The 23,138-nt window shown below is 34.6% G+C and overlaps 1 pseudogene; it reads left to right on the top strand.

Moving 5' to 3' along the window:
• Positions 1 to 16,143, top strand: part of LOC124889621 — a 106,370-nt pseudogene extending 90,227 nt beyond the window's left edge.
• The last annotated feature ends 6,995 nt before the right edge of the window (positions 16,144 to 23,138 follow it).

The following is a 23,138-nucleotide window of genomic DNA, read 5'->3' as shown; positions in this document are numbered from 1 at the left end:
ACACCTTACGAGTAGGATCACATAACCCATCAAGACACCCTATAACTTGTAGGGTAAGTCGTAGTAAAGAGATGGAGGCTAAAATTATAGAAAATTATCAAGGACCAAAATATAGAGGCATTACACTAATCCAAGTTTACCACTCATTCACAAAGAAGTGATCATTCATAATTCATCAAAGTCTTAGGAAATGAAATGTCTAAGGAACCTATTTATAGTATTTTCCTTTTTACAAATTATCTATTAAAACATATCCCAAAAGTGGCTATTTTGGAAATAACCCACAAGGGCTATCTGTATTCCTTATGCCATGACTTTTGTCGCCTCTATTCTATCTTCTAACTACGACATTATTTAATTAGGAGCTCAAAGAAGGTCCTCCAAGCACATTCTTGAATCCTTAGAGAGATCACCGCTTGGACCTCCTTGTGTCGGCCTCGAGTAGTGATCAAAAGTGTTGATGCCACTTGGTTTGTATTATCCTCACTTTATTGAAAAGGATTCAACCTCGAATTCGAACCTTGCAAAATAAAAGGAAGAACAAACAAACACAGTATCCTCATGGCATGAGGGTAGGAGTTAGCATAATCAATCATAATATCATGCCAAGGTTGAACACACTTAAGATATAACCAAGCATTAAAATGATCATAAAGGGTGTGAAATCCCATAATATAGAAGATACTTGGCCATTCAAGAGATTTGGGCAATGGGGAATGCTTGAGGAACTATGATAATCAATAAACTGCTCACAAAGACTCACATGGGTTCAATGCCTCAATAAGAACATAACCCCTCTATACCACTCATCTTTGTTAGAGATGCCTCCCATGTACAACTTGGGTCTATCAAGTAGATTGTATATCCCAAATAAAGACTTTTCATCATAGGGAAGGGTCCCCATATCCTCATTCAAACCTTGTTTGTCATCTAAACCAAGCATCAAGTTGGGTGTATGAAAATCACCATATCCTATTAGGTCACCAGGGTATAATGGAAGAATTATACAAGAACATAGGTCGTGGCAATATTCACTTTCCCCAAGGTTCTTTTTTCACCATTAAGTTTACCCTCTACACAACCATTTATAATTTTATAAGCAAAGAGAGGGTAGAGAAAGGTATCACACAAATTAACTTAAACTAAGGTGTGCTCATGCATATACTCATTATCAAATTCAACATAATCACCATGAGTATTCATATCAATAAAGGCACATAAGGAAGAAGGAATAATTTCCAAACAAGTAACACTTTTTCTTTCAAGGTGTGAATGCTCAAGCAGACACAAACCAACTCTAACGTCAAAGGATTCATTACTCAAGTCATCACAAGAATCAAGAAATCCATCCTTATATTTATCAAACAAGGGTGTCTTATAAAGGATCACAACCATAATTATTTTCATAAGAACAATCACTAATTGGGTTTCTCAAACATCCAAGTAAATCAAAGTTATCATCACCTAATTGATCATTCCTTTCTAAAACTTCACATTTTATTCCCTTAGAAGTACTCTCATCTTCAAAGAAGAGATTTCCATCCTTAGAAGGAATGTTGTCATACCATAGTGGGTTGTCATATGGTATATAGACCTCAATATGAGCTACATCATCAATGCTACCCACACCACTAGGTAATCCATTAGTTATAATTTCATAATCTTCAAATACCATATTGTTCTTAAAGAGAGAAGGATCTTTCCATGAAAAGGATTTAGAACACTAAAGCTCACTCTCTAAAATACAACTATCAAGTATCAATGTTGTTTCAAGCAAATGGTTATCCCTATGAGCCAAACAAGCAATAGGAGCCTCACTAAAAGTCATTCTTAAAGGGTCACGTCAATTTACTTGTCCAATATTTTCAAGATGATGACTCACTTGAGGTTAATTAATCACATCACAAACATCCTAAAATGGTGGGCTAGTTTCACACACAAGTTGATCAACACAAATTTCACTAGACAATGTACTATGATTCATCATACTGGCTTCAACACTAGGTGGATACAAATTGATCTTACCAGAAGAGTCAATTTTGTCATCACTAGGATCAACTAGTGTATCCACACTCTCAAGCTATATATTTTTATCATGAAGTAAAGAGATATTAGGCTCTCCTAAATATAATCTATAGTTCAAGATTTAACTTGGTTACCTTAAAGTTTGATTACCTTGAAGTTTTCTTGGAACATGTCTACTCAAGAGAGCTTAAAGGTTAGAGTTATGATAGTTTAGACTATCTATCATATTATTCATCCTCCCACACATGTTATTTAACTTATTATTGACATCTTTAAGGGCCTCTAAGATAGAATTGAAGGTGTTGTAATAGTACCTATTAAAAGAAATACTAAACAAAAACAAAAACAAAAAATAATTTAAGGTTAGAAAATCAAACTAACAACCTCTCAAAGTTCACACCTTTGCATTGTCTCTCAATTGGCGTCACAGGCATTGATAGATCATTTATACTCCAATGAGATGCTTGGTATCAATTGTGTCTTGAAGTCAAAATTGATTGTTGTTTGAAAGACTCAAAATAAAAATTACTTAAGGACTTGGATCAAGAATTCACAATGAATTAAAATAAGAAAAACTTGAAAGAAATTGGACGATGAAAGAAATGGGACTCAAGAACTAATCAATCAACTTAGTAGATGAATTACTAGTTTATGAGTAGTTTAAGAATCAATAAAAGTGTTTAGGAATTTAAAATATGAAACTTAGGAATCAAACCTTGAGAAAAATGGAATTGAAAAGATTTAAGTATGTTTGGAAGCTTGCTTTGCGTTAAACTAGGCTTGATCTGTGTTGGGACCTGCTCCAGTAAGTATGGAGCACCTTGGATGCAGGTGGTATGTCCCTATACTGGTTTGACCTTTGTGAGCAGGTTTGCGGTACTTGTAACGCACCTGGGGCGCACTTGTAAAGCAAGTTGGCCGCCCCTCCTAGGTGAATGGGCGATTTTGCCCTCCAAGGGTCCCCGTTTTGTACCTTTCTCTTGGAATATTCTTGGAATATTATTAGATGGTTCAATACAAGAAATTTTCAATCTTTTTTCTTCCTTATTTTATGATCAAACAAGCAATTTTCTGAAAAATTCAACTTGAATATAGCGAGCTTTTCCAAGAACACCAATTTTCCTAACTTCTTCTTTGGAGCACGGAATGAGTTAAAATTTTGAATGTATGCACTTTTCAACCTTCTAAGCTCATTCAAAACATCATTTAGCTCAAATTTTCGAGATTTTTCAACCCACTTCACTTCTCTTCAAGTCCAAGCTTTTAAAATGGTAGCTCGCTCAGTATGACTCCGATTAAGCTCAAATTTAAAACCTAGACTCCTATCATTAGATAATACAAATATAACACTAGAAACAAAAGAAAAATATAAAATCAAAAACTCAAAATTTGACCTAAGAACAAAAATATGGATAGGAACTTTGTTGTGATTTTTCAATTTTTAAGATGACTAGGCCCGAGATTGACTTCGTAGGATTCGGCTCTGATACCAAATGATACAAAACAAACTATGGAATCAGAAATAAGCTAGGAAACAAGGAAAACAAAGATAAAGATAGATAAATCAATAAGATAGACATAAAAAATGGAATAGATATCAAACAAAGGGCATATCAAACCCTTAATCCTCTATTCAATATCCAATCAACCACCTAAATCTTATGTAGACCTCAAGGGTATTGGATTACCAAGAAACCCACATTTCTAAATGAAAGATCAATATAAATGATTCCACGCTTGCCACACGCTAATCCAAGCTTGCCACTCACTTACAAAGGAGTAATCATTCATAATTCATCAAAGTCTTAGGAAACGAAATGTCTAAGGCACCTATTTATAGTATTTTCCTTCGCACAAATAGCCTATTATAAAAATAGCATAAAAGTGAATATTCTGTAAATAACCCATAAGGGTTCTCCTCATTTTTTGTGCCATGGCTTTCCTCAGCTCTACGCTACATACCAAATATAATATTATTTAATTAGGAGCTCAAAGAAGGTCCTCCAAGCACATTCTTGAATCCTTAGGGTGATCATGGCTTAGACCTCCTTGAGTCGGTCTTGAGTTGTGTGATCAAAAGTGTTAACGTCCATTTGGCTTGTATCAAGAAGCTACTCTAATTTTTATTTTTTTTGTAAGCATGGTACACTGGTACTCTAACATCTAAAATTTAAAGTTTTGCTGTCATTCAAATTCTGTTAATATATATTCAATTTGATTGTTTCTTCTTGTGTTGTTGAGGTGGTGATCCGATAGGAATAGCACTGCAAAGAGAGAGTAATCATTTTCTTCGCTGGATTTTCGATAAAAAAGGGAAATAAAGATTGTGAATTTATGTATAAATATCATGAGATTTTAAGTAGAGTCATTGTCTTCATCAATTATTTTCTTCGTGGTCTTCTTTGATAAGTTTGGCCCCAAAAATATTATAAACGTCATGGATAATTAAATACCATGAACTTTTTGTTGAAACCCATTATATTTTTCACTCCTTTTTTAGAGTTCCTTTTTAAAATGTTCAAGTGGTAGGATTGGAGATGCTTTCATGGTGTAGGACAGTGAACTAACGAAGAAGAACCAAAAGGAAGGAAAAGAGAAAAGTTTTTTAAGAAGTAAGTTATCTAATCTGTACACACGACAATTTATTTAACCAGTGAGAATATGATGAACTGGGCTCATTGTGAGTTTTCTTGTACGAAATTGGAGAAATACGGCAGCCATAATACAAGACATAACCAGAGCTATTGAAATTGACTCTAAATATTCAAAACATTTAGCTTAAAAATGTGAAAATATTGAAAAAATTTGTGCTTTTTTGGTAAATGTTTTTTATGTAGGTTGGCTCTGTATTTGTGTGCTTAACAGTTGATGGGATGTGATGATGGTTGCTGAGTTATTATAGATGAGGGGTTGTATTATTTGGCACTGTGAAAGTTCAAGGACATGCAATAATTTTCAACAGATCAATAATTTTTGGTATTTTTAATATTACTTAGTCAACCACTATTGGAGTTTTGGTTGGGGGCAGTGATGTAATTGCACAAAATATTATTGGGATCAAATGGCTTCAATTCAGAAGATTCCTCTTCTAATGGTACTTGTTTTAAGCATATATGTTACTATTATACATTAAGTTCTCTAATCTTGATCATTCTTGATTCATGAGTTATTGTGCTATTTATTGAGAGTTTTCAGTAGGTCAATTAGGATCTTAAATTTAATGATTTTGGTTGTCTGATTACTGTTCTTTTTTATATGCAACTATATGGATTTGTATATTCTGGACCCTTTGACCATTTCTTGCATAAATTGTTAGATGTGATATTTCAAGGAAAGAAACAAGGGTAACAAAACTATTGCTAAAAAGGTTAATACCTCTCTCAAAGTTTCAATTTATTTTAAGAGGAGTCTTGTCGTGACTATTAATGTTGTTTCCACATGACCAGGAGGTCACGAGTTTAAGCCGTGGAAACAACTTATTGCAGAAATGTATGATAAGGATGCGTATAATAATCCTTAAATTTCAGTGCTTCTCGGGACCCCAGGCTCAGTGAATGCTTTGTGTGTCTCAGCTTGTTGAATCTACAGATGGGTAACTCGATTTTTGGTATGTCAATAATAAATAATTCACTACCGTTTTCATCTTGATTTGAGATTTTTATCTTATAATAATTGAGTTATGGATCCATAGTGTTGGTTATGGATTCATGTACATTCTTGCTTTAACTCTAAATTTGGTTGCTAATGTAGTATTAGTTTAAAATATTCGTGCTAAACATAAAAACTGAAATGTTGTTTTGTCTTCACTAGGAACTTGAGTAAACCTTTGACCTACAAAGATTTTGGCTAGCCACTGATTGACAATTTCCTTGGTAAAAAAAAAAAGAAGAGAAAGCTGCACACAAGAACAAACCAAAATGTTTTGATCCTCGAAACAAATAACTACATGATCTAGGCTATGTTCCCTTTCAAAAGATATACATGATAAAGCGTTGTCAATTTTTCCTATTTTCTTTCACTGAGTAATGTAGGAGATACTGTTTATGACAAACACCTGTAAATTGATTGAAGATATAGATGTTGCATTGCTATCACGACCCAAATCAGGGTCTAGTTGTGATGGTATCTCAAGCCCATCATAGACCAGAGACCATCCCCCTTAGCCTAACCTCAAGAGCATAATAATAAAAAAAAATAAAGCGGAAGTCAATCAAACCAATAATAATAGTAATAGGAATAGATGAATCAAATCACGGTTCAAAGAATTCAAATAACAATCTACCCACACTTGTCCACAAAAGCCTTTAAAACTATAATAACATCAAAGCCAGGACATACCCCCGACTATGACCAAAAATAATCCAAACATACTATGAGAAAAAAGAAAGAATAATGAAATAAGAAGGCCTTCCTAAGGATGGACCACTTCACAGCAACTCAACATACGTATTCATCCACCTAACGCTACACAGGAGCAACAAAAAATCTTTTGAATCCTACATCATGAAATGATGTAGCATCCAGGGACGGTCAGTGGGATAAGCACTAGCATGTAACTCAAAGAATAAGGATAAAATAATACAATTACCAAAATCTAGTCATAAACCATATGCACCACATTTATATACATATATATAGGATGTCAAGATAGGGACAAGGGTCATGAACATGAGAGTTTAAAGATTTAACCTACACTTTGTATCTTGATCCATCCTAAAAGAACCTATGGCTTATGGTCCAACTCTCTCTGCTGAAAGGGCCCCAGTGCATGTTAGACCAAAGAATCGAGGGAAAACTAAATCCACCAAGGTAATAGACATCCCAATATATATATATATATATCAAGTATGCACCAAGCACACGGTCATATAGATCCCCAATGCCGGAAAACATGGTTTTCAATGCCCTCCCCCCCAAGACTTACACCTCCATGGTGAGGTACACAATTCCCTTTAAGCCCAAATTTAAATAATTTGTACATAAATCAATCCATCAACCCAAGATTCATTCATTAAGCCATTTACCACTTGGTATCGTCATACCAATATGCTTGTAAGCTGAATTAATTATGCCAAACCAAATCCACATAACCAAATTCCACTCCCAAATTCCATTTAAAATAAAAAAGGAAGGCCATACAAAACCATTTTCATTCATTTATCCTTTAATGCAATGCATTGGGTTCAAAAACAAGTTAAACCATGTAATTTTTCCATATTCAAAATCAAGCTTACTAAGTGAGTTGAGGCTAATGCAATTATCAAGTAAAAATTCCATAAACTTAGGAAAACCCATGTCTCCCATTCTAACTATTTTTACCATGCACTAATTCCGTCCCAAAAACATCAATTTAAAGTATGAGTAACCAATTTAGAGCATGACACAAGTAATTCAATCAGTAACAACCAAAACTCCTCAACTCAATTTCAAAACCCATAATTAAATCACATGAAAATCCATTCAATTAATGCCACAATGTAAAATAAAAGTTATGGAAAGAGAAACATGCTTGAAATACAAAAGGAATAGAAAACAACTCGTAGTTCAAAGCTTGAATAGGGAATCCCTTGGAAAGAGAATGGTCTTTAATCCACTAAACTGATTGAAAAAGGTGTATTTTATGTTTAAAGGTTGTACAAGGGATAAAACAACCAAAAATGCCTCTCCCTAAGGGAGAAAACAAAACCTGGATAAATTTAAAATAGTGGTGTGGCACGCTAATATCGTGGAGGTTAGCCTCTGCACTACACTAATATTGGAGAGGTTAACCTCCTTGACACAACCTTATTGTGGAGTTTTACGTCCTTGGGGTCCCAAAATAACATCGAACACCTTTCGAAAAATCCAAAACTTCCCAAAACATCCTTTTAACAACCCTAAACATAATTCAAGTTAAAAATTAACCTCATGCACGTGGGAGGGTAAATAATAAAATTGCCAGAATTTTGTGGGGTCACACATTATCCCCCCTTTGGATCATTCGTCCCTGAATGATGAGTTAGGACAATTTTAGCACAAGAATAGCAAGAATACATCAGAATCAAATGATAGATTTAAATTACAATAAGAGAGAAATGTGACTCATACCTTACACACTGTCATCCAACATGGGGAACATGAATGGATACTTGGCCTTCATATCTTCCTCAACTTCCCATGTAGCCTCTTCTACCTTTTGATTTCTCCAAAGAACATTCACTGAGGCTACATCCTTGGTCCTCAACCAATGAATTTACCTATCCAATATTTTAATTGGGACTTCCTCATAAGACAAGAAATCTGTAACAGCAATATCCTCAATAGGAACTATCAAGAAAGGATCACCCAAACACTTTTTCAGAATGGACACATGGAACACATGATGGATAGAAGCAAAACTTGCAGGCAAATCTAACTCATATTAGAATTTCCAATCCTTCTCAAAATTTGAGATGGACCAATGTAACGGGAATTGAGCTTTCCCTTCTTCCCGAACCTCATGACTTCTTTCATAGGAGATACCTTTAAGAATAACCAATCATTTACTTCAAACTCTATATCCCTCTACCTCACATTCGCATAAGACTTTTGGCAACTCCAAGCAGTCTTTAAGTCTTTCTCTAATTACCTTCACCTTCTCTATGGCTTGGAAAACTAACTTAGAAAAAAATAACCTAGTTTTACCAACCTCAAACCATCCAATAGAAAACCTACACCTCCTACCTTAAAGATCCTAAAAAAGAAGTCATTTGAATGCTAGAATGGTAACTATTTTTGTAAAAGAACTCAATAAGAGGCAAATGGTTAACACAAATAACTTTAAAATCCTCAATATTCTGAATAGTCCATTCTAATTTTCCATTCATTTAAGGGTGGAAAGTTGTGCGCTAAGGTTCACCTGATTACCCGAACCCTTCTAAAATACATGCTAGAAATAAGATGAAAACTGTGTACCTCAGTCTGAAATGATGGGCACTTGCACCACATGCAACTTCACGATATCCCAAATGAATAGCCTGGCATAATCCTCTCCCGAGTAGTTAGTCCTCACAGGAAAAAAGTAAGCAGACTTAGTCATCCTTTCCACAATGAACCAAAGAGAATCATAGTTATTCTGAGACCATGGAAGACCCGTAATGATGTCTATATTAATCATCTCCCACTTCCCCATAGGCAAATCTATTTCTCGAGACATGCCATCGGGCCTCAAGTGCTCAACCTTAACGTGCTAACAAATCATACATTTGGCCACAAATTTGCCAGATCTCTCTACATATTGTTCCATCAATAGATTTTCTTCAAGTCATGATACATCTTATTTAATCCCAAATGAACTGTATATCTGGACTCATGAGCCTTATTTAAACTCCTATCCCACAACCCATCAACATAGAAACACACAACCTACCCTAATACCTTAAGATGCCATCTCCCCTAATCTAGAAATCCATAACTTATTATTGACCCACATCATCCTTAATCTGCATAAGTATGGGATCCTAAGCATGATCCTCCTTCACCTCAGCACCAAGAGATGATTTAACTACTTCCTGAACAAACACTCCTCCATCTTTAGAGTCCCAAAGATGAACTCCCAAGTTAGCCAACCTATGAATATCCTTCCCTAGTCCTCTTTTCTCCTTATTAACTTAGGACAATCTCCCTATAGAAAACCTGCTAAGAGTATCAACAACCACATTAGCTTTACCTGGATGGTAGTGAAGGCTTATATCATAATTCTTAAGTAGCCCGAGCCATCGCCTCTGCCTGAGACTCAATTCTTTCTGCGTAAACACATATTGCAAGCTCTTATGGTCTAAATAGATATCCACATTCACTCCTTACAGCTAATGGCGCTAGATCTTCAATGCAAGGACTACAGCTACCAACTCTAGATTTTGAGTTGAGTAATTCCTCTTTTGAACCTTAAGGTTCCTGGACGCATAGGCTACGACCTTACCATGTTGTATCAAAACATAACCCAATCCCACATGGGTTGCATCACAAAACATAACAAAACCTCAATACTCTCAGGCAGGGTTAAAACAACACACAAGTCAAATTTTCCTTCAACTTCTCAAAACTATCCTCACAAGCATCGGACAACAAAAATTTAACCCTTTTCTGAGTTAACTTCATCAACGGAGAAGCAATAGATGAGAAAATCTCCACAAATCTCCGATAATACCCAGCCAAGCCTAAGAAGTTCCTAATGTGGATTGGAGTCATAGGTCTAGGCCAATTCCTAAATGCCTTAAATTTTTATAGATCTACCTTGATCCCCCCGCTAAAAACAACATACCCCAAAAAGGTCATAATACTTAGCCAAAATTCACAGTTAAAAAATTTTCCATACAACTTCTGGTCCCTAAGAGTCCGTAACACAATTCGAAGGTGATTGATATGATCTTCCTCACTCTTAGAGTACACCAAGATGTCATCAATGAATACTATAACAAAAAAATCAAAAAATCCCCTAAAAACCCAATTCATAAGATCCATAAACGCCGTCAGAGCATTATTCAATCCAAATGACATAAGCACAAACTCATATTGACCATACCAGGTTCAAAAGTAGTCTTGAAAATATTAACCTTCCTTATGTTCAATTGATGATAGCCCAAACAAAAATCAATATTAGAGAAATACCTAGCACCCTGAAACTGATCAAAAAGATCAATAATTCTAGGAAGAGGGTACTTATTTTTCATGATCACCTTATTCAGCTGACCATAGTCTATACACATTCGAAGGGAACCATCTTTTTTCACATGAAAACCACAGAAGCACCCCACGGAGAGACACCAGGATGACTGAACCCTTTATCAAGAAGATCTTTCAATTGTTCCTTTAGCTTTTTTAATTCAACTGGATACATTTTATAAGGAGTAATGAAAATAGGACAAGTATCCGACAGAAGATCAATCCCAAAATCTCTTTTCTTATCAGGAGGAATTCCAGGAAAATCATCAGAAAACACTTTAGAAAATTCATTAACCACAAGGACGGAATGCAAAGCAGGACCTTCAGAGTCAGAATCTTTAATCCAAACTAGATGATGCTGACACCCTTTAGAAATTTTTTTTGAGGTCTAAGATAGGAAATAAACCTTTCTTTGAGGTACTAAGAAACTTTCTTCCCAATATAATATCGGCTCATTAGGAAAGTAAAAGTTGACCCTTTAGGTCCTACAATCTAGTATAGCACAAAAAAAAGCCAATCCGTCCCCCAAGATAACATCAAAATCTACCATATCAAGCTCTATCAAATCCATCAATGTCTTCCTATGAAATATGGACACCACACAACCCCTATAAATTTTTCAAGTAACCATAGAATCCCCCACCGAAGTAGAAACAGAAAAGGGGCCAAAAATATTTTTAGAACTAAAATTAAAATGTTCCTCCACATAAGGGGTCACATAAGAAAGGGTAGAACCTGCATCAAGAAAATAATAAACATCATAAGAAAGAGCTGTAATATACCAGTAATAATATCTGGGGATGCCTCAAATTCCTAATTAGTAGCAAGTACATAGAGATGATTTTGGCCATTATCGGTATAGAAAGTAGCGCCCTTAGGGCCATGAGCTGAAGAAGTGGCAACCAAAATTTTATTATCTCTAATGGAAACCCTAGCAGAAGGATAATCTCCCTGTGTATAACTATGATGATTATAATTATAGCATTAATTTCTACCCTTCTTACTATATCCACGATGAAGGTGCTTATAAAAATAATAAGGAGGATAAAATGGGGCTGACTAAGATCCACTAGCCTGAGACTCGGCACCTTGTGCCTTAGGACTACTGCTACTGTGAAAAAAATGATCACCTGAAGGCTTAGGATAAGGAGAATTGGCAGTAAAATATGAATTTACCCTATTCTTCTTCTTAGTCTATCGTCTACTATCTCTCCTATTACTCTGCTGACATATACGTTGTGCTGAATATCTATTCTTAGTCTATCGTCTACTATCTCTCCTATTACTCTGCTGACATATACGTTGTGCTGAATATCTAAACTTCTTGCTTTCCCTCTCTCCTATCTCTACTTACTTCTTATTTTCATTCTTTGCCTGCTTCATATAAACCACCAGCCTGGAGATGTCTATATAATTATTCAACATAGTAGCCTAATATTCCAGCACTAAATTATGGGACAAACCAGAAACAAACTTCCTTATTTGAAACCTCATATTAGATACAAACTCTGAAGCATAATGAGCCAACTACTTAAACTTTATGGCATACTTCTTAACACTCATCTTACCCAGCTTCAAGTTTACAAGATCCTCTACCTTAGCTTCCCTCAACTCTTAAGGAAAGAAGTGATTAAAAAAGCACCCAAAAACTCATCCATACTGCTTACTCAACATCATCACCCATCAATGATTTCTATTCCTTATATCACTGATAAGATACACCTTTCAACTGATAAGAAATAAACTCTACACCCTCTATATAAATAGTATGCATCACCCTAAAGATTTTTTCCATCTTATGAATGAACCCCTGTAAATCCTCCTCAACCTCAGAGTCTATAAAGGTTGTAGGATTCAACCTCATAAATTGGCCAACTCAAGTAACCTCAGATGAATGAGCAACAGAACCAACATGGTCAGACAGATGAGACTTTGATGCCACCAACTAAGTAAGGTATAATAGACCGATGGAACTCTGCATTAGAGGTATCTCCCTGAGATGACTGAGCATAAGTGTCACCGGCCCGAAAAGCTTGGGGAGGACTATTAGGGACCTGTGGAAATCTACATGGGGCAGTACATTTAGGAGTAGGGACCCTAGATCGGGTCTGTACTCCATGAATAGGAAGAGTTCCCTCCATATTTTACTCGGGTGGGACAAAGTTCTCGGTAAAGTTTCTACGACCGTCAAATCTTTAGGGAGGCATGATTTAAAATGTGAGGAAGCCAGAAGATTGAACTTTCATAACACTAGACTCTATATCCTAAAATAGAATACAAGAAAGGAAAATATTCCTAAATGTCTTGTAGCATCCCCCTTACAAGTGTGGTGCACTACACACCCATAAAAGAGACTCTACTCGACACGACTTTGTGGACATCCAACGCCCCTAAACCATGCTCTAATACCAATATTGTCATGACCCAAACTAGGTCCTAGTCATGATGGGTATCTCTAGCCTACCATGGACCAGAGAACCCCTAGCCTAACCTCAAGAGCACAATAATCATAAAAATAAAGCAGAAACTAATCAAACCAATGATGATAGTAATAGGAATAAATGAATCAAATGACGGTTCAAAGAATTCAAATAACAATCCACCCATACTTGTCCATGAAAGCCTCTAAAACTAGAATAACATCTAAGTTGGGGTATGCTCCCGACTATCCCCAAAAAGAATCCAGAAGTACTAATAAAATGACAAGGCCTTTAGAAGAATAGAGTCTCACCACTTCACAACAACTCAACAAATGTGCTCAACCACCTAATGTTGCATAGAAGCAACAAAAAATCTTTGGACCCAACATCATGAATTAATGTAGTATCCAAAGATGGTCAGTGGGATAACTCAGGGAATAAGGATAAAAGAATGTAATTACCAAAATCCAGTCATAAACCATATGTACTACAATCATATACATATATAGGATGTCAGGATAGGAACAAGGGTCATGAACATGAGAGTTTAAGGATTTAGCCTGAATCATGTAACTCAATCTTTCCTAAAGGCACCCATTGGCTATATAGGTCCAGCCCCCTACTGGAAGCGCTCGAGTGCATTTTAGCTGAACGAATCAAGTTAAAACTAAAGCCACCAAGGAAATAGTCATCCCAAACTATATATATCAAATGTACACCAAGCACATAGTCATATAGACTCCCAACGCAAGAAAACATGGTTCCCAGTGTTTGTTCCCACGGGACTTACACATTCAAGATAAGCTACATAATTTCTTTTAAGCCTAAATCAGAATAATTTACACATAAACCAATCCATTAACCCATGATTCATTCATTAAGGCATTTATCACTTGATATCATCATACCAATATATTGACAAGCTAAATTAATTATGCCAAACCAAATCCACATAACTAAATTGGACTCTCAAGTTCCATTAAAAATCCAAAACCAAGGCCATAAGGCCATCCAAAACCAATTTCATTTATTTATCCTTTAATGTAATGCATTGGGTTCAAAAAAAAGTTACACCATATAATTTTTTCATATTCAAAATCAAGTTTACAAAGTAAGTTGAGGTTAATGCAATTATCAAGCCAAAATTTCATCAACTTGGGAAAACCTATGTCCCCTATTCCAACCATTTATACCATACACTAATTCAGTGCCAAAAAATCTATTTAAAGCATGAATAATCAATTAGAACATGGGATAAGTAATTCAATTAGTTACATCAAAATCCCTCAACCCAATTTCAAAACCCACATTTAAATCACATGAAAATCTATTCAATTAATGCCAAAATATAAAATTAAAGCTAGGAAAAGAGAAACATGTCTGAACTACACAAGGAATTGAAAATAATTCAGAGTTCAGAGCTTGAATGGGGAATCCCTTGTGAAACCCTTGGAGTTTCTTGGTTTAAGTGTTAAAGAGGAAGAAAATGGTCTTTGATCTTTAAAATTGATGGGAAAAGGTGTATTTTATGTTTAAAAGTCATACAAAGGGTAAAATGACTAAAAACCCTCACCCCAAGTAAAAAATAAAAACTAGATGAATTTAAAATAGAAATGTGGCACACCAATATCGCGGAGGTTAGGCTCCGTGCCATGCTAATATCTTAGAGGTTGACCTCAGTGACTTGACCTTATCGCGGAGGCTTATTGCCTTGGGGTTCCAAAATGACCCCAAACCCCTTTATACAAATCTAAAACTTTTTCAAAACACCTTTTTAATAATCCTAAACATAATTCAAGTCAAAAATTAACATTACACATGCTGATGGATTAAAAATAAAATCATTAAAATTTTATGAGGTCTCACAGTTATATGTTATCTCTCTATCTTGCCTTTTATTGCTTATGTTACACTTATTGATATGTCTTCCTGAACTTCTACTTTATATGTCTATCCAATAGTGATTACATTGTCCTTGTTCTTCCACTTACGTATTGCTTGCACATGATACAAATGTCATTGTTGCTTGATAGTGATTGCATATCATTTGCTTTAGTATTGCCTGTTCTTCTGTAATATCTACAAAACTCACTTGAATTTGTTATATTAAGAGATAAAATATTTTGAACAAGTGATACTGATGTTGCAAAATCATTATTTAAAGTTTTTGCTCATATTATAGATTCTGGAATTCTATGGGCAATAGTTTTGGCGAACCATGATCAAGAATCTACTATGAATCGTGAAGAACTAATGTCTTTCATCTCCCTAATAGATCATTTAGTTTAACAAACCTTTCCATCAATGAAAGTTACCTCGGATCCAACAATAAAACAACCCATAACAAATATTGATGGATTTGGCAACTACAATCTTGAAGTGTGGGATGCACCTGACTCATACTTAAGTAACATCAACATTCTTAACCTGTATTATTCAGATAGTGGAGACAGAGATATTATTGATAGAGTCTGGACTTTTGTGTTTTTATTTATTATTTTTTCTCTGATGAGGGGGTTTAGCCTATTTAGAGTTTATTAGTGTTTTGCAGGATAATATAATTATAGGGACAATAGACGTTTGTTGATCAATCAGTGAGATTCCTCCACTCTTCTTGCACTATCGTTTTTCCACATCTCAATTCTAGAAATTCTTCAAGGTCCTATAAAAGATATTGTTGGCACATACCATGTAAATGTGGAATGTTCATCAGTAAACTTCAGAGTCTTCAGGACCTTTATCTCTAAACTGGATGTTAAGGCTGTTTTTATAGGTTATAATCATAATAATTATTATTTTGGGAATCTACAAGGTATCTGATTTTTCTAAGGTTGAGGCTTTGGATATCATGATTATAGTGTAGCTGGTTGGCCTAGAAGAGCAACAGTAATACAGGAAGAACTTAGGAAGGGAAAGAAAGCATGGATGCATGTTCAGGACGTGAAAACAACTTGGTGATAGTGTACTAACCAAGTTTGATGAGCAAGTCTTGTGGGATTTTAATTTCATGAAGTAAAAAATCTAGCTAATCATTGTTGAATTATTGATTTGGAGTGAAGTTTGTTTGCCTTTGTATTATTTTCCTTTACTTTCTTCCTTTGTGATGCTAACGTCACCTTATCACTCTGGAATTGTGTCTCCTAAAATTTTCAATTAATAGAGTGAGAAATTCAAAAATTTGAAGATTTGGAAGATGGAAAAATCAAAATTCTTATTATTCGATAGAGAAGTAGATAATATTGATGAGTTTGTCTTTGTATCCATCTTAGATATAGAACGAAATTGACCTTAGCAAAATAAATCAAAAGAATAATTTGCAGAAACTATAATTATTCTAGAATAACTTTTCCTTTAATATCGTTCTACAATAACTATTTTTCAAACTCCTCATTGTGATGCAGGCACACGACAAACCATGGCAAGATGAATTGGTCGACTTAGTGATATTTCAAAGGCCAAGACTTCGTAGTCTTTCCTATTGACATTCCATTTCAATACAAATCGTTGATATCACCAACTTTATTCTTCCAACCAGATTTTATTGAGTAAAAAACTTAAGCGGTATGATTGTAAATAAGAGAGTGGAACTCTATTAGTTTGCTACTAGTGGTTAGCATCATTTAGCGAATTCATTCATATGTAAGACAGGGCAAGTGTAATTCACATGAAGGTTAGTTGATATTTGCATTATTCAAGTTTTGTAGAAGTGACGAAAACTATATGGATGAGCTGGTTTAGTTATTTTGATATTTATGTTTATTATCATTACTGTAATTGAAAAATTAATGGGAAAAAAATAACAAGTTGGGCCCGTGTTCTGCACAAGCATTACTCATCTAGTTATAAAAATATAAGTAAATAGTGTGGTATCAACATATTAGTTCACGGTAATTAAATTCACATTTAGGGGCAATTTGGACTTCTTACCATATTTGCCACATGTCTTCCAATTCAAAGAATTAATAGCATACATACGTAAATGTCATCATACTCAAGGGCAATTTATTCACATTACCATATGTTATTATTAATATTTTTTGGTTCAATTTATTTGTCACATTTTAATTTGTATGAATTTAAAGAAAATTAAAAAGATTTTTGTATTTTTATGATATTAAACTAAACATATGCAAAATGTATCAACATATTATTTAATTGTGAGTTTAAACGTATCAGATAAATTTAAATTACTTATAAACTATCAAAAAGAAAAAGATATATTAATGAATAATGATGGACAGAGGATCAATTTTATAGGATTTATTTTCGTACCAAGATATATCTATAGGATTGTTTTTTATTTTCATAAAAAAAACTACCAATTATGTGATGAATAGTGGATTAGTTCATCTAACACGATTGATTGACATAAATATTTGAATTATTTACGTGCTTCAAAGCAGATAAAATGTGTTTGCCTATACTAAATATGTTCCAATTCAAGTTTGTGCAATTTAATTTATTAAATGTCATTTGTAGTTTACAAGTAAGAATGAATTTTATTATTTTTCCATCCATCTCTACTTATCCATATTACTAAAAATAGATATACAACAATACTTGTCCAGTTTAAAAAACTAGTAAATTATTTACTCATTTATGCTGATTTCACCCTTGGTATTATTATTATTATTATTATTATTATTATTATTATTATTATTATTATTATTTGTTAAATTTTTTATTTTATTAATAAATTAAATCGATCCACAAAGAATGGCCCAACCCATTGATACAAATACATACACATATTAGATGAACCGGCCTAATCTAGTTGACCCGGGGATGTAGGGTTTCTAAATTGAGCTAAGTAGAGCTCCTTTCTCAGTAAGCTTCCACTGCCTCCATCATGTTCAGTTTTGAAAATCTCTACTTCAAGATGCTTCTCTTATGGGTGATAAACACTATGCCATGGTTGGTTAAGCTCAAATTCTTGTCCATCTTGCAAGAGTAAGTGCAATCCTTCCCCCATTGCTTGCATTTGAGCTTCTGATTTACCTTTAAATCCTATTTCATTGCTTGTATTTAAACTTCTGTGTTCTATTTCAGCTAAATTCCTCAGAATAAAGGAGTACACAGTAATTTTTGGTCTAAACATATGGGTCTCGTCCGCTGAGAATTAATTTTGCATCTAGGTACCCTGCTTCTTCCTTTGTGTTTCACCTTTTGCCCTGAATATACCCCTAACTTGGTCTTCATTTGTAGTTATGGAAGGGATGGAGATTGAGAGATGCTCGGACCTACGAATAATTGGGTGTAACTAATTTCCTCAGCTGCATGCATTGAAGATCTGACCAAGTGACCCCTAACTTTAATGAGAAAGCTTTTTTGTTGGCTGGTTTAGATAGGCTAAATATGCACATCTTATTTTTGTGTAGGTGTTCTACTTGTAAATTAGTAGTATGTACACCCTTTTTCATTAGCCTTACCAGTCTTTTTATCCACTACTATTCTTAAGTAAGGAGACTGTTGCTTATCACTATTTAGAATCCTCCTACCTACAGATGGTAGTTGACTGAAACTTGTGAATGTAAAATACTGCTCCAGTGCATAATTAGCTAGAAAGTCTGCTAATTGGTTGCCCTCTCTGTAAATATGTTGTATTTGCATTTGTGTTGTTTCTAAAAGCTGCCATATGTGATTGATCTTTTCTGCTATTTGCCATGGAATTTCCCATTCTTGTGTTAGAAGCTTTTGCATGAGCAATGAGTCTGTTTGAATGATTATCTACTACTGCTTTGTGTCATTGCAATGTGTTGCTGCTTGTAGAATTGCCATTGCCTCTGCTTTCGTAGAATTAGTATCTTCTATAGCTGCCCATGCTGTATGTATTAGATCCCCATTTCTATCCCTTAAACAGAAAGCCCATGAACTTCTTTCTGGATTCCCTTTAGAAAGCCCATCAGTATTATACTTGACCCAATCCTATGATAGTACTTCCCATAAAACTGGTATTGTTGATATTTTAGGCTTCAATTGACTAAACTGCTTTAAGATGTCTGGCCATTCATATAGAAACTCTAATGCTAATTTTCTGACTTTAAGCAACATTCTGAGATGCTTAGTCACATTAAATATGAACCTTTGCAGTGCTATTTCTTTACCATCTTGTTTTAGATATTTTCTTCTCTTCCACAGCTCCTACATAATAAGTCCTGGAATTGCTCTATAATATGCTTTCTCCCTTTCCTTGACTAGTGCTTCCGACCAAGCACAAATGGTATTCCTTAGGCTCATTCCTTAAATATTAATATCTGCAAAAGAAGAAAAGTAGGACCAAGTCCTGTTAGCTATATGGGATCTCAACAACACATAAGACATGGTCTCTTGTGTTGGGATTTCGCAACACCAACATCTGGAAAGTCCCTCTACTCCCCATCTTCTAATAGTTGCATCTACTGCAATTTGACCTCTCCACATGAAAAAAAAATATTTTGAATGGCAACCCTATTATCCACAGCTACTTGTAGAATTCAATATTATTTTTCCTGTGTCTCACAAACTGCCAAGCTGATTTCACACTAAACCTTCCTTTTGTATTATAGTCCATACTGCTTTGTCACCTTAACCTGACTGATAAGGTGCTGTTACTTTTTTCTTTATATGCTCCACAATATCATCAATAAATAACTCTGCTAGTACAACCTCATTCTATCGTCCATTCTCTACCAAATCTTTGACTTATTTATTGCTGTCATCCCATTCTCTGTTGTCTTGCATTACTGAGTATAATTCACCTATTCCACTCCAATTATTATACCATATATGAGAATCCCCTTCTTTGAGCCTCCATAAAATGAGATGATCTGTGAGGTCCCTCACTTGTAAATTTTCTTCCAAACTTGTGAACCCCTTTCCTGTTCTCCACATAATTTCCTTTGGATGATATTTTCTGCAATATTTATTCATCATATACTCACTCCACATAGTTTTACTGGTTCTAAAGTTCCATCATAATTTGCAAAACAATGTTGTGGATACATCTTGCAACAATCTAAATCCTAAACCTCCTTCCTCTATTAGCAAACATAACTTGGACCAAGACACCCAATGTCTACCCTTGCCACCCACAGTACTGCTCCAGAAAAATTTTGTAAAGCTTTTCTGAATTACAGATATTACATTCTTTGGTGGATTCATTACTGATAAATAGTGAACGGGAATACTCTGCAAGACATGATTGATTAAAACAACCCTTCCCTTAAAAAACAAAAGTTTACCTTTCCAAGCTTGTATTTTGTTACTTATTATGTTCATTAACTGCTGATAATAAACCTTCTTCTTCCTCATGTAAAAAATAGGACATCCTAAGTAGTTAAATGGAAAATTTTGCCTCAGTATTCCTATAGCAACTTCAGTCATAACCACTACTCCATTAGACAGCTTATTATGCAAATACAAAGCACTTTTCTCTTTATTGATCATTTGACCTGCAACCTTCTCATATTTGTCCAAAGCTGTTGTCACTAATTGCAATGTGCTCAACTCAGCTTTACACAAAATAATCATATCATCTGCGAATGCAAGATGATTGATTTTTGGACTTCCTCTTGGTATACCAAATAATTTAAAATCCTTTCTTTCTATTAACTCCTTCAAGCTTCTAGATAAAACTTCAGCTGCAAGAATAAATAACGTTGGTGACAATGGATCTCCTTGTTTAAAACCCCTTGAGGACTTAAAGAAACCCTTAGCCTGGCCATTTATCAAAATAGAATACCAATTATTAGACAATAATCTAAAAATCATATTAATAATTTCTTCACAAAAACCAATCTTTTGTTAACACTTTAGTCAAAACTAACCACTCAACTCTATCATATGCCTTCATCAGATCCAACTTTATTACCAGATTAGGAATTTTACCCCTTTTTCTGATTTCTGAGACTATCTCTTGAACCATTAATATATTCTCAGCTATGCTCCTCCCCTGAACAAAGCCTACCTGCTCCTCAGATATAATATTCGGTAACAACCTCTTTATCCTTTCATAAATTATTTTTGAAAATATCTTATTCACAAAATTGCTAAGAGATATAGGCCTTAAATCTGAGTATGTATTTACCACTAACTTTTTTAGGTAAAAGCATAAAATTAGTATGAGTGATAAATCTAGGCAGTCATACCCACAGAAAAAAGTTGTTACCATTTGATATAAATTATTTGATATTATATTCCAAGCATCCTGAAAAAAGGCACCTGTCATACCATCTGGACCAGCTGCACTGTCTCTATTCAGCCCCATGATTGCCATTTTTACTTCCTCAATGGTTGGAATGCTTTTCAACTACTCATTATGATTCTCTGTTAATACCTTTGGTAATCCATCCAGCATTGAGAAATTAGTTGGATCTTTCTATTTTTAAAACTGCGTCTGATAAAACGTAGTTGCAGCCTCTGCAATACCATTTTGATTATCAAGGCATTCTCCTTTTCATTCTGAATCCTTTGCATATTGAGCCTTGAACTTCTTCATATTACCACAGTATGAAAGAACTTATTGTTTCTCTCACCATCTTTGAACCATTCAAAGCCTGTCTTCTGTTTCCAAAAATCTTCTTCCCTTTTAAGTTGCACAACAAGATCAGCTTGGTCTTTAAATAGATTAGATCCATTCACCCCTGTAGGATTCTCCTCAAATTATTTTTCTCTGACCTTTATGACTTCTTCAAGTGTAGCAATCTCTTGGAAAATATTTCCAAAAATTTGCTTACTCCACTGAGCCAAAGCTGCTTTAGTTTTCTTCAATTTTTGATGGAATATGCTGAAAGGGTTCCCCTCTATATCAATAGTCTAATTTTGTTTGATAAGCTCCATACAAGACTCCTCTTTAAACCAAACGTTGAGAAACCTAAATGGTTTTACCACCTTCTCTTGGATTGTACTGCATTGCACTAATAAAGGTGTATGATCCGAGCCAATTCTAACCAAATTCTCCACCTCACTAATTGGAAATAATCCTTGCCATTTGTTATTTACTAGAACTCTATCCTATCTTTTAAAAAATCATTCTCCATCAGTTCTTTCATTCCACCAAGTGAACTTACTACCCTTGAACACTGCTTCCTCTAAATTACAAATGTTAATGCACTGATTAAAATCATTTATTTCTTCTAAAGTAACTGACAGGCCTCCTAAATTTTCCTCATCACTTCTTATGACATTAAAATCACCACCCACTAACTATGGCTCCTGCATGTTACCTGTTTTTTCTTCCAGAGTTTCCCACAATCTTAACCTCTCATTTTGGTTACATTTTGCATACACTAAAGTCACTATCACTGCTATTCCAGCATGCTGATTCTCCACCTTAACAGTAATTTGCTGTTCTTCATCAAAAATTACACTACAGGTCATATCTGAGTCCATAAAATCCTAAATCTTTCCTGAAGTGTTTGTTATTACATGATGCATCCCAAGCCATCATCTATAATCTTCTATGCTATGACTTTCCTGAAAAGGCTTCATTAGACCAATGAAATCAAAATGATATTTCCTATGCATTGTTATTAATCTTGTAAATGCTTTCTGTGTATTCACAGATATGATATTCCAAATTAAAGCATTCATTTGGAAATAGATTTGGTGGCATTTCTCCTTGTCCTTATTGAATTTGCCACTATATTAGCATTTATATCATTTGTGTTCCTTCCTTTCTTTTTGTGTTTTCCCTGCTTAATTTTAATAAACTCCACCTGCTTTGGAGATAAATCTCCTGCTTTTGATGCATTATCAATATTATCCCCTAAATCTTTATCATCCATATCTTTCTATTATTTATTTACATTGTCCATCATATTCCCTGCTATAATTGCTAATGACACAATATCCTTCAAAATAGTTGGATGCTCTCTATCTCCCCTTTCCTTCAAAACCATAATCTCCTTTGCCTCATTTTGCTGCTCAGCTAAATCCCTGCTCTACTGTTTCTTGTCCTCCTCCTGTTCTTTGTTATGTTTACTAACTTTTTTGACATGCTGCTCATCTTCCTTGCTACTATTGTCATTCTGA

This window comes from Capsicum annuum, chromosome 12 (genome assembly GCF_002878395.1).
Source record: "Capsicum annuum cultivar UCD-10X-F1 chromosome 12, UCD10Xv1.1, whole genome shotgun sequence".
Taxonomy (NCBI): domain Eukaryota; kingdom Viridiplantae; phylum Streptophyta; class Magnoliopsida; order Solanales; family Solanaceae; genus Capsicum; species Capsicum annuum.
The sequence above is the reverse complement of the archived record's forward strand: the minus strand, read 5'-3'. Positions and strand labels throughout refer to the sequence as shown.